Genomic DNA, 14,497 nt, shown 5'->3' with positions numbered 1-14,497 from the left:
CCATAATAAAGTACGGACGAATAATGGGACCCATCGTGAAGACGACATGGATACTGCGATAAGGAATACCACAGTGGGGAGTTCAGTTGAAAAGGACTGGATGTCTGCAAAAGGAGCAATCCGAGATGTTGGAAAGGCAAACAAATGTACTTCGAAGGTAAGTCCGAAGAATTAAGGGTAAAAAGTGAAGCACTTCAATTGCTCGACGAAAGAAAGAAAAGTTGAAAACGTTGAGGTAAAGACAGGACTGTAACAATATAAATAATAAATGAGTTCAGGGAAGACAAGGTGACATGGCAGCAGTATAAAAAGGGGATACATTCGAAAAGTAGTGATCGTTGGAAGGATTAACTCAGCTCATAGAAAAATTGAACTACCTTCGGTGAAACTGAAAACAGGAGCCGAAACGCGAGAGAGCGGATAGGTGGAAAGAGTAGATTAAAAACCTCTGGGAGGGGGAGGACATGTCTGATGATATGACAGAAGAAGAAAGGAGTATGTTAGGAGAACATAGGAACTGAAAAGAGCTCTGGATGACTTGAAATCAAATAAAGCAGAAGGGCTAGATATCATTTTATAGAAATTTCTAAAATAAGTGGTGGAAGTGCCGTACAAACGACTATTCAGATTTGTGTGTAGAATCTATGAGACTGGCAACAAACAGAATAATGATAACATTTCAGGCTTTCGGAAAAATATCATCCATTGATTCCGAAGGTAATTGCGAGAAGTATCGTAGAACTAAGCTTAAAAGCTCATGCTTACAAGTTGCTGACAAGAATAATGTATTTACGAATGGAAACAAATTGTGAACTGTTAGATGATCAGTTTCGTTTTGCCGGCCTGTGTGGCCGAACGGTTCTAGGCGCTTCAGTCTGGAACCGCGCGACCACTACGGTCGCAGGTTCGAATCCTGCCTCGGGCAGGTTAGTTAGGTTTAAGTAATTCTAAGTTCTAGGGGACTGATAACCTCATATGTTAAGTCCCATAGTGCTCAGAGCCAGAGAGTTTTGTTTTGGGAAAGGTAAAGGCACCAGAGAGTCATTCCTGACGAACTTGATAATGGAAGCAAGAAGAAAAACGAACACACATTCATAGGATTTGTCGACCTGAAAAAGCTTTCGACAAGGTAAAATGGTGGAAGATATTCGAAATTCTGAGAATAATAAGAATGACCTGTAGGGAAAGACGAGAAATAACAAGAAGTAAAACAAAGGTTCAAGAGTGGGATGAAATTCATGGTGAAAGGGCACCAAAGATATGATTTTCTGAAGACATTTCTATCGTTCGTGAAGGTGAAGAAGAATTAAGGTTTTCCTTGAATGGAATGAACAATCTAATGAGTACAGAATAAGAATTGAGAGTAAATTGAAAGACGGAAGTAATGAGACGTAGCAGAAGGCAGAATAGTGAGAAAAATAACATTGATATTTGTGGTCACGGAAATAAAAAATCCTGCTACCTCTAACGAAGCAAGAAGGACATAAGAAGCAGATTAGTACAGACAATAAGAGCATTGCTGACAAAAGGAGTCAATTAATATCAAACATACTGAAGAAAGAATTTCTGAGAATGTTTGATTGGAGAACAGCATTGATTGAAGCGAACCATGGTTATAGGGAAACGGTACAGAAGAGAATAGAAGGGTTCAAGATGTGGTGCTACAGAAAAATGATGAAAATTAAGTGGACTGGTAAAGCATGGAATGAGAAGCCAATCAGAGGCTGCTTGCTCCTTCTCACAATGACTGCAAGAATGTATTCGTGCCTGTGGGTGTCAAAACTCATACTTTCGTTGACGATGGACATCAGTCGCACGGCGACTGGGAGCAAGACGCACAGGTGTAAACGCAACTTCATGGTATCTCTATCTAACATGGCTTCTGTGGTACAGTTCGTGGTTGCAAGTGTGCTGGCTGCTGTCACAGGCAGCCGAGCTAATGGGCGAAACGCAGCAGGGATTAATGTTTTATTCATGCGCCTAAATGTTGAATGCAGAACGAGCGTTACAAGGAAATTCAGAAGTTTGCGAAATGTATGGAATAAAGAGGAGCCAGGTGATGCATATTAGCGAACTGAATTCGGAATGATGGCAATGATAAGAGGCGGCACAACTCGTCCGCGGAGGGGTTGGCTGCCCACCTGTCGCTTGCCGTGGCTGGCGAAGTTGCGAGCAGCTGCAGGCTGGTCTCCGTGTTACAGCCGTCATCTCGTTCTCTCCACTTTGTCCCTATCATATTTCACTGCAAAATGCGACCACAGGAGTAGGCGAAAACGAATTTTAGAACGCGAGGACGTCAATTGTTTGAATGCCCTAAGGATCTTACTTCGTGGAAAGATATTCTTCCTAAACCGAGAATTAACCCACCTTATTGTATGTGACACATTGAAAATTATTACTGTAAATCTAATTTTAATTATCTGCGCACTACCAAAACTGCTACCGAATGAGACTAAATGAACTCGTGAAACTTCATGTGTCGACACAGGCTTCTCTTTTTTGCTGCTCATTAGCATCCTATCTTAATGATAACAGACACTTCCTCTGTGGGTGATCATAGCCCTGAAGTGAGTCAACACGATCAGTCACTAACTAATTCCACAATGGAATTTCTCAGTGACAAACTTACCTCATGCGTTGAAAGAAATAATTATGTACCTGATGCCGCAATGCTCGTTCTGTTATATGAGGGCGTGCTGAAAAGTAATGCGTCAGAGTTTACTGATCATTGACTGTAGGCCTGAAATGAATCAATACGATATGTCAGTATCTAATCACACAACGAAATTTATCAGTGGCAAACTTGCCTCCTACGCTGAAAGAAAACATTTATGTACCTAACGGCACATAGCTCAATCAGTTATGCCACAGCGTGCTGCAAAGAAATGCCTCCAAATTAACAAAACAAACTCCATTAGCATTCTACACCTGTATTTTTCATGTGTACATATTTGCAGCCCTCTGCCGCTAAAGAGCTGCTGATTGTAAAATGTCTCATGGCGGAGTTTTACACAACTATGTCGGTGTGTGAGGAACAGCCTTCTGTATTCGAATTTCGAATTCGAAGTGTTTATCACACACGAAGCACCCTCTCTTTCAGCATGACAATACGCAAATAAAAGAACCCCTTCTGTAAACAGCTCCCTATGTTGATTTGTTACAAATAGGAAGTAAAGAGAATAATATAGAAAACAATATGTACCCAAATGAATTGGGAGATGAGGCGAAAATAATGCAAAATAAGTAGAGGATTAAGATGTCTCGTACACCTGCCATCTGAAAGCCAACGGTAATTCAGGAACTAAAAGTAATTACGCAGTACTCCTGCATATGATGAGCACAGCTTATTTTTACGCATAAATGTAATGCCCATTAGACATACATGTGATAGTTGAAGTTCAGCAAAAGTCTTATGGATGAAATATAGAGTATAGTGATCTAAACATTCATGCTTGTACTTGATTAAAAATGATTTGTTAACTAAAGTGTAATCATTAATGTAGCCTAAGCTCTACCAACAAGAAGAAGACTATCATATATACTATTATATATCATTTACGAATATACTGTCGTCTGCAAGAGTTGTTTTAGGAGAGAGACTGCTTTGTGTCAGGTACTATTCGGAAATTCTTAAGTAAGGGAAATGTGCTGGTGCAAGCCCCACTGTTCTCAGGCAAAGAGCACTGAAGTGTTACATTTTGAGTGGTGTGTGAAGATAACCTAGAAAATGAGGCCCGCCACTGTAATGCTGTCAGAGAGAGGCGGGGGGGGGGGGGGGGGGGGATGTGAACCGCTTCAAGAAGAGGGCACGTTGGAGGTAGTATAGAACAAGCGGTAGATATCCCTAATTTGCTATTGTCGTGGTGTTCAGTCGATTAAGGGTTTGATACTGTTCTCCACCCGTACTATTCTATGCAAACCCCTTCGTCCCTGCAATGCAGAATTTCATGAGTTTCAGTGTGTACGGTGTTATAGTCCGTAGCGTTGGTGGTCTTTCTCAGTGTCTAAACACAGTAATACAGACGGTATGGGAATTCCACATTAGAAAAAAGTGTGGGAATGTGTGTAATCAGTATCGTATGAATATATTAGTGGATGAAATCGCATAAAATGGGTTTGCACGGCAGATTTTCTACTTAATCTTATCTTCTTTTTCTTGTGCCTTTGCATAGCATCGGCGCAGGGTCGGCATGATTATTAAGCGATTTGGTGCGGTTAGTTTTAAGGGAACACTTGGATGCCTTTCCTGTCACCACCGTATTATCCATAGGACGGATTTGGGTACCCCAAACGTCTGCTCATACTGTTCTTTATGTAAAACTGAGCGAAAGTTTTCTAAATATTCCCAAAACGTGTAACTTAGGTGAGACCAGGGTACCAGCTCTTTATTCACCTAGTGAGACGCGGGAACTCGTCGAAGACCCACATCCAGACCGGCACACTGAGCGTCGTCGATAATCCGCCAAGTGGAAACAATGTTTTGCATGCGCCCCTCTCCGTTTGAGTGGGCGCTATATCAGATATCCGGGGGGCTACCTGAAAACTCTGAATTAATCTTGTTAATTCAGTAAGACGCAACCTACTCTGGTAAAAATCCGACAGTGCCGTCATAGATAGTTTCAGAATGTTAATGTATAAGTTTAATTAATCACGGGCCTTTAGGGTGGCCTTAGTTTGCCTTACGGTAAGTTACAACTGTTGTTACCACGGAAAACAATGACTGCAGTCCGCCTCAGTGAAACATAATGGCCGGCCGGAGTGGCCGTGCGGTTCTGGGCGCTGCAGTCTGGAGCCGAGCGACCGCTACGGTCGCAGGTTCGAATCCTGCCTCGGGCATGGATGTGTGTGATGTCCTTCGGTTAGTTAGGTTTAATTAGTTCTAAGTTCTAGGCGACTGATGACCTCAGAAGTTAAGTCGCATAATGCTCAGAGCCATTTGAACCAGTTTTTTGAAACTTAATGAAGAACCTTCCTCGACAAGCTGATGTTGAAGGAAGCGTGATGTTTCTTCCGATAGCACGAAATACAGGGCAGTTAAGCTGCGATTAACTCTGTCGTTGTATGCAACTCGTACTGTTATATCTGGCCTTCATAAACTACGTGGAGAGATTTTCATATTTCTCTATCGCTACACTATTAGTCCTAAAGAAAAAGTGAACAGGACCTTCTTGTAGGAAATTTAATGTAGTTGAACTTGCACTGGAATTCATTTTCCTGGGAGGTCACGGTTTTAGAGTTATTCAAGGATTACAAAAATAACCACATCACATTCATTCCACACTATTCAGGGTCTCTAGTATCTGTATGTTGTTCGTGACACGCTCTACAAAAATATCTCACTACCAAACTGCTTTCGATATTCGACCTATTTTGGTCGCTATTACGTTATTAAGCCACCAGCATAGTCGGAAGCTTCGTTAACATTATTGATTTAAAAGGGCCCGTCAGAGTAATGAAGGAAAAACGACATTTGTAAACGTTGCGCGAAAACTAATTACGTTCACAATTCGATCCGAACTTAACCGTTACTATAGTTCAATTCTTTTATCTTGGCGGTTCGCGCATGCCCGCCCAGACGCGGGAGATTGCTGCGTTGCCAGTTGTACGCGCCAAGAGAAGCAGCGCCGTAGTATAGTATAGGTGGCAAATTACGTTTAAGGGGGAGCACGCAGTTTATGAAGTAAAGCCACCACGGCCGCATTAACCCTTTCGCTGCTACAGAGGCGTGCTCCCCGCATTCCGCGATTTTGTCATCATTGCACTGCTCGCCTGTGCAGACACATGGTGTTTCGACAGCTGTGATACACTTTGACATTCGATTTCACAAAAACTATTTGGCCCAAAAATTTGATTTTTACACATCTTCTTGACTGATACATTCCCCCCATAAATGACTTAATTTTGTTTCGATGTTCAACGCAGTTATTGTGCAGCATTAGATGTAGTAAACCATTGCACGAAATTTTGAAGAGTTTTAAGAGGTAAAAGTCCATAGCGTATACTTTCTGTATGGTCGATTTTAGTTGCCACTAGAAATTTCAAAAAATTACATTCAAAAGAATAAAATTCATAAAATAAGACACTTTGATATTGTTTTCAAAATAAAGAAAATATTAAGCACCAATGAAGGTTAGAACTCAGAACCCTTCGCTTATCCGCCATATACTTTCACCATTATGCTAACGCAGCTCGTCATTCAATATATCTCCAGGAGGACTTTAAAATATCTCGCAAAATACCGACAAACACTGTTGGTATGATTATGAATTACTCACGTTTCGTCGAAGTACAGTAGGAAATAAACAATTACCACTGTTCTTTATTGCGAGAAAACGGTTAGTGAGAATGATACAAACACCTTTCCTTGCTATCGCCTGAATTAGGTGGCCTATTGCTTGTTTGGCTTAATTAATTAATAGAATATGAAGCAATTGGTATAAAGAATGTTTTTCCCAAACTTTCTATAAAAGAATGCTTTTTCCAAACTTTCTATAAAAGAAAGTCTGCTATCAATACATTGCTTTTGTTCAATTACTTTATTTATGACTGAACGTTTCTAAAACCGAAGACACTCGTCCGTGCTCTGCACTGCAGTCGAGCTCTGGCAACGTCGTTCTCTCTTCATTAGCTGACTGTGTTTTGTGACGTCAGATGCGCAGAACGAACCTAAACTCGGCCACCGTCATAAATGATGCGCACTTTAGCACAGTAGTTTCGTAGTCAGGAGGCCTGACAAACACAACGATGTAACTGTTTATAGTATGCTCTTAAAATTTGCGAAACTATTATGTAAAATTTACGCAAACGTCTGTTCTACAACCTGTAAGTGCTCAACTAAGCCGGAGGCTTAATAAGGCCAATCAATGACGACCGAAAAAGGTCGAATACGGAAAATAATTCGTGCAGTCACAAATATTTGTACTACGGTGGTAGGGTGTACCATGAACAACATACTAAAATTCTGATGGGTGGGGCTTGAATGTGGTTGTGGGGATGCGTTTTAGGGTCACTTTTGTACGTTTTCCTCGAATAACTCGAAAATTACGGTCTCTATCGAAAAAGTATTCCAGTACAAAATTTAACTACATTACGTTTCCTAATAAAAGGTCCCGTTCATTTTTTTGTAGCTCTGATAGTATGCACACAGTGAGTGGGCGAGTATAACATTGAGAGGAGCTGTATCACCCTGAATCTTTCAATAATGAAGTGAAAATTTGTTATGCATATCTACTGGAAGTTCACATTTGCACATGTGATAAAATAACGAGCTGTTGTTGAGGACAAGAGCAAAAGCAAATAGTATCAAACAAAGTTAAATATGTATTTTAATGTATGTTTTTCCAAGAACCATTACTTAAAAACTACATACCCTCCTTTCTTCTTCGTAAGTGCATAAATTGCATTCCACTAAAGTTAGAGTTGAACGGTAACCGAATGCCAACTTTATGGAAAATGTAACAGACGTATTGTGTTTGTGGAGATTCCAGAGCTGACAATGCTTTCAATACATACCTACTCTCAGATACACGTCCATTAAAAGCGCAAAGCAAAACAGAAAACGTATCTTTTGTTTAACTATCGCTTTCTCCTCTGTCGGAGGGAAACGCTGATGAGAATTCCACGTGCAACCAAAACTTTATTTGAATTTTTCTGTGCGCAAATAACTGTAGACGTTACCGTTGTAAGTCCATGAAAGCGCTGACACTGCACTCTGATATATTACTTGGTATCACTGTACAAAGGAAGCCAAATACAGTGATTACAGATCTTGTCGGAATTATTACACTCACGGCTTATTTGCACACGCTCACAGATACGGTGAATAATTTGTCTTTGGTCTTTCTTCGTGTTTATCGTTATCCCGCAAACTTGGTGCTCGCTTGGGTACACTTAAAAGGTAACTGTGATGAACATCGAGGCTAACTAAGTATATCATCTCAACCTATCCGTCTTCTTCCAGATTAGTGTTCGATATTATGCTCGACTGCCTTTAAAAAGTTATTGTGGTATGCTACATATGGTACACGATACCTTTACCAGATACATTTGTAGCAAAAAGGCACTATTTGGCATTTTAACGGTATATATGGCGCTTAGAGATTTTTGAATTATGACAGCGTTTTTCTGCCTCTTTGTGGAAAATAGTTACGAAGACTCTTGCTTGAGTTCTAGACGTCACCGGAAGAAGTTTGTTTAGAACAAAACCTTTTGTAGCGTCCTGAATGAACCTGTAATCTAGCTGTGGTGATCTTCATTAACGTTACGTTATTCAGTTGTGGAAGCCCAAAACGACCAAGATTATTTTCATTTTCCACTGCTTTCTCCTCTTAATTTCGCCCTGTCACCTTTTGCAGATGGGTGATTGTGCACAATTAAGAAGGTAAGAGTAGACAGCTGAAAATGGAACATCGCGGAAATCGGCTGATAGTGCCAAATAAACGTCTGATCATAATGCAGCAGGGATAAGAAATGGAATTGCAGTTTACAAATTTGTGACCTGATAAAAGAATTAAATTAATTTCATGAAAACTAACCGCAGCCAATTTAATTGCAATCTCAAACAGATTATAGAAATGCAACAGAAATTTAACTACACACCTAAAGATCAGTCCGTATGGCTTACTTAAAGTGTACCCAAGGTAAAATTCTGACTCTCAGTGGAATTAATTCACCATTATTTAACCAACAGCACACACTGGATGACGTTTCTGACTGTATGAAGACAATCAAAAGTATCTGCTCCATTATTTTGTACCTAACCTCGTATGGAACATTCTAGTAAATTTGTGGAGACAGCGGACAAATCGGGGCCTACCTGTAATTTTGTTTGCAGCCTGCTGCACATCGGAACAAGAAGGCTGAAGGAAAAGCGACTCTGTGATATACTTTGCAGCAAGTCATCGTGGAAATGGTTTGCTTGGCTCTGTTCACGTATTTTTTAACATCTCACAACTCTTAAAGGACTTCTTCTGACATTAACTCTTCTGCGGAAGCAGTAGGTTAATAGACAGAGACAAGTTCCGTTTCTACAAAAAGGAAACAAACCTGCACGCATAGAGGTCATGTGATGAACATGTGCGAGATAAATATCCTTCAGCATAGGGTACTAAGATCCAAGGAAAAAATGTGAATGCATTATTCCCATGCTACAAATTTATTCTCTAATTATTTTGAACAAAATGAACGTAAGTTCAACATACCGCGCATATAGTTCACCCCAAGACAGAGCATTTGAGGACGGAGAAAAACTTTTTCTAGAAAGAAATTCAAAATTATTGCTTATTTCAGGAAAAGCATGAATAGCAGAAATTGCGTGACAGGTAATATAAAGGTAATAGCTTAAAAGGAGCCTTGAGACTCTTAAGCATTCTACACATACGCGCGCCGCGATGACACCGGTTTTCCATGATTACCGACAGGTATCTTCATTTCAGAAGTGACTATACTAACTGTAAATTCTTACGTAGTTCTTTTATTCTATGATTTTAAATGATTTAATAAATATTTGTTTAAAGGTATTTTACTTTATGGACTCAGTACTTTTCCACTTGCCAATCAGTTCCCTACCGCTTCAGCATCCCAGAACAAGTGATGGACTCCCTGCAACATCTGTGTCATTCTGCACCTTTGATCAGGAACCAGCAACAGCGGCAGCAAGGAGTTACCGTCCCTTGCGTTGGGTCCCGTTGACACCACAACGCAGGCGGTTGCGTCTGGAGTGAGACGTGATCGGGAATCATGAACCGCTGATGAATGACATCGCATTGTTTTCAATTATGAATCGTGGTACTTCGGGTGTCCATTGTGGTCGATTATGGCGGTAATCTGTCCAGGGGTCCTATTTTTCCAAGGTTTGGTCAGGAACAGCGGTGTTATTCCTTGTATCATGGCGTGGGAGCCACTGGGAATGACTTCAGGTCGCGGCTGGGAACGACTATGGTAACTCTGTGAACGCAACAATATATCATATACCATCTGCATCCTCATATTTTACTCCTCTCGGGACAGTATCAGCTGTCATGTGTCAACAGGACAATCCTCGTTCACGCACGGCATACGTCTCTACGAAATTTCTGCTTGATGTTGAGGTACCCTATGACTAGGCAGATACATAGATGTGTTCCCATAGAATATACACTTCAGGAAAAGAACCACACGCAGAACGAAGGAATTATCCGAATGAGACAGATGTGATGTACATATATAGAAAAACAATTTCGGAAAAATTGGGCGATTTATTCAAGAGAAAGAGTTTCACAAACTGAGGAAGGCAATAACGCTTCACTCTCATGCAAGCAGTAATTCATCTTGGCAATGACCGCCGAATTCTAACTGACGATTTATTGAAAATCTCGAGATGGTTTGACGGCCCTGCCCACAATGCTCAAAACGTCCTCAACTGGGGAGGGATCAGATGGCCTTGCTGGTCAACTCAGAGTTTGGCAAGCACTAAAACGAGCAGTAGAATCTCTAGCCGCGTGTGTGCTGGCATTATCTTGCTGAAATACATGCCTATAATGGTTTCCTATGAAAGGAAACAAAGCGGGGTGTAGAATATTGCTCACCTGCCACTGAGCTCTAAGGGGCCGCTAATGGCACTCATTGGAGTCCTACCATGAAAAGGAATGGCTTTCAGGATGTACGGTGGGCGGTCGCCAGATTGGTATCCAACAACTCTCTGTGGCGTTTCCAGACAAGTCTTCAGCCTGGTGTCCCATTGATAAGTTTGGCTTCGAATTGAGCCCCCATGACGACCAAAGACGAGTCTTTAGGCATCCCAGACAGCGATGGGGCACCAACAGGACAGTCGCCCGCCATGCAGGCCGACAACCAGGAGTGATGGTCTGTGGTGTCATTTCTTTGGTTTTCATCCGCGGCACCTTTATACCACAGCGGTGCGTGGACGATATTCTACGCACCGTTTTGTTGCCCTTCATAGCAAGCTATCCTGAGCTCACATTTCAGCGAGATAATGACCCCCCTCCCCACACACAGCGAGAGTTTGTACTGCTTGGCTTGATGCTTACGAAACCCTAACGTGGCCACCAAGATCAAGGAATTTCCACCCAACTTAGATCGTTTGGAGCCTTGTCGACAGAGCTTTCCTACTAACTCAGGGATTTTGACGGTCTAACACACCAATTGGACCAATTTGCCACGATATCTCTCAGGAGAACATCCAACAACTCTGTTAATGCCAAGAAGAGTAACCGCATAAGGGCCAGAGGGTGGACCAACGCTTTATTGACTTGCCCAATTTGTGAAGGTCTGCTTCCGGAATAAATCATCCAAATTTAAATTGTAACTATTTGTTTCTCCGTGCACGTACGTCACATCTAGCGATTTCCGTCTCATTCGGATATTTCTTCCTGGAGCGGTGAAGCGTTGTTTTTATTTTAACCTTTTTTCTACCTTGGAGTGTATGTGTAACCAGCTGCGTCGTTCATCCCAGAGACAATACCCAGGATATCGAGGACGTGATTTAAGAATTGTGGGCCATCTTTACTTCAAGAGTGGATACAATAACACTCTTCGCAACCAAATATGTGCATCCACATAGTCCAGAGGGGGTACAAAGTCATACTAGGAAGTGAGCTCGCACAGCCAAGTTGCTTGTAACTCGGTCTTGTAATCATTGAAATAACATCACGTAATCTCTGAACTCTTGAAGTTTCGTTTCCTCCGTCCCTTTTGGATGATTTACTTTTTTTGTCAAGCAGTGTAGACACGAATACTAATATTCGTTGTAGACGACTGGTTGTACACTGTCACTGAGTCAGTCACAAACTCCAGAAATGTTTCACTAGTATAGTCACCTTAATTACAGTCGTTCAGTAGGCGATGTTTACACGCCATCAAATTATTTCGGTCACGTAAGCGCCGCCAGTCACTGTGGATGGACGGAGCCTGGCAGTGACGGCACCTCTGCTCACAGGACGCTGCACGCGCCCCACTGCTGTCCGCTGGCCGCACAGTGGCAATTTCCGGCGCCTGCGCGACTGAAGGTGGGCCGGCTTTAAATTCGGCCGCCGGCCTGGCGGACCGGACCAATTTTCCGGCGTGTCGCAGCGCGCCTGAGTAATTGCTGCCGCTGGCCGCCGCAGGGGGCGAGGTGACCCCAGTATAACGAGGGGACCCTACTGATCTTGCGAGGTCTGCTGCGCTAGGTTACAATAGCAACAGGATTGACCTACATTATGTGGTCAAACGTATCCGGACATTAATGTGGAGTGTGTCCAACAGTTGTCTTTATGACGTTCTGCACCCTACTGGAGACACTTTAAATTAGGTATCTAAATATCTGTGGAGAAATGGCAACCCATTCTTCCTCAGCAGCCGAAACCAGAGAAGGTAGTGATGTTGGACGTTTGGATCTGGAGCGAACTCAGTGCTCTGACTCATACCACAGGTGTTCCACTGAGTTGGGGTCGGGACTCTGGGAAGGGCAATCCATTTGAAGAATGCCGTTGTCCACAAACCACTCCCTAACACATGCTGCTTTATTACAGAGCACGTTGTCATGCTGATAGAACCAGTCACCGTCTCCAAACTGTTCCTGTACTGTACACAGTAAACAATCCCATGAAGTATGTTTAAACCCTTCCACATTTAGCGTACGGTTTTCTTCTAAAGGGGATCACACCCTATCTACTAAATACACCCCCATACCGCAACACCACCGCCTCCGTACTTCACTGTCGCTACTACGCATGATAGCGGGTGATGGTCTCCGTGCATTCGTCAAGCGCAAGCTTTTCCGTCAGATTGCCACCAGTTATCCACTCGGCCGCTTTTCAGTGGCACCGCACTTTACTCTCGGTGATAACCATGATACAGCGAAATGCACTAGCGGCAGTATCGCGTCCGCAAGGTATAAAAAGGCAGTCAGTTTTATTCAGGTGATTCATGTGAGAAGATTTCCGACGTGACTATGGCCGCACGACGGGAATTAACAGGCCTTGAGTGCAGAATTGGTAGTTGGAGCCAGACGAATGGGACATTCCATTTCGGAATCCGCAGTGTCAAGAGAATGCCGAGAATACCCCATTTCCTGCATTACCTCTCATCACGGACAACATGGTGGCTGACGCTGTGCACTTGACCACTGAGACGAGCAGCATTTGCGTGGAGTTGTCAGTGCTAACAGACAAGCAAACCTGTGGGAAGTAACGGCGGAAATCACGTGGTATGTCGACAAACTATTCATTAGGACAGTGCGGTGAAATTTGGCATAAATGGGCTATGTCACTAAACGACCGACGCGAGTGCCTTTGCTAGTAGCACGACACTGCCTGCAGCGTTGCTCCTGATCTCGTGACTATATCGGTTGGACCCTAGACAACTTGAAGACTGTGACCTTGCCAGGTTAGTCCCGATTTCACTTGGTAAGAGCTGATAGTACGGTTCGAGTGTGGCGCAGAACCCATGAACCCACGGATCCAAACTGTCAACAAGGCACTGTGCCAGCTGATCGATGCTCCATAATGATGTGGGCTGTGTTTACAAGGAATGGATTTGATACTCGGTCCAATAGAGCCGTTCATTGACTGGAAACTGTTATGTCCTTAAACTACGATGGAATTTGAACAGACGGACTCTACTAGCACAAACATTAGAACTTAAAATCTCATAAGTAAATTTCACGCGGCAAGTATTTAAACATCAGAAGCACACATTAAAACAGAGGGGAAATAAAGTGGTTCAAATGGCTCTGAGCACTATGGGACCTAACTTCTGAGGTCATCAGTCCCTTAGAACTTAGAACTACTTAAACCTAACTAACCTAAGGACATCACACACATCCATGCCCGAGGCAGGATTCGAACCTGCGACCGTAGCGGTTCCAGACTGTAGCGCCTAGAACCGCTCGGCCACTCCGGCCGGCGAGGGGAAATAATACAAAGATAGAGGAAGATTAGTTTACGTTCAGTATTAGAATTTAACTGATCCCCGAAGGCCCTAAGTTTTACAAACTGACATTTTATTATAACTATAGTTTTACAACAAATAATCAAAATATTCTGCAATTCAGATCAGTATTTACGTTAATCACAAGCGTTTACCACAAGCGCCGGAAACATGACGCGGCTCTCCCACTGGCAGATAACATTAGAACAAACTTAAAAATGCAACTAGTCTAAAACAGAAATAAAATACCATTTACACTCTCGCACACACAAAGGTTTTATAGAACACAGCTACTTAAATGAGGTTAACACTCGAGTGAAACTTATGACTTTTGTTTTATTTTACTAACTGTCCCAAAAAATTAAAAAAAAGCGGGAAAACTACCTCGGCCAGTATTCATGAAAACCATAAAAGTACTTAACGAAAGCCGCGAGGGATTAGCCGAGCAGTCTAAGGCGCTGCAGTCATGGACAGTGCGGATGGTCCCGGCGGAGGTTCGAGTCCTCCCTTGGAAATGGGTGTGTGTGTTTGTCCTTAGGGACTGATGACCTTAGCAGTTAAGTCCCATAAGATTTCACACACATTTTTG

Source organism: Schistocerca americana, chromosome 1 (genome assembly GCF_021461395.2).
Source record: "Schistocerca americana isolate TAMUIC-IGC-003095 chromosome 1, iqSchAmer2.1, whole genome shotgun sequence".
NCBI classification, from domain to species: Eukaryota; Metazoa; Arthropoda; class Insecta; order Orthoptera; family Acrididae; genus Schistocerca; species Schistocerca americana.
Note: the sequence above shows the minus strand (reverse complement) of the source record.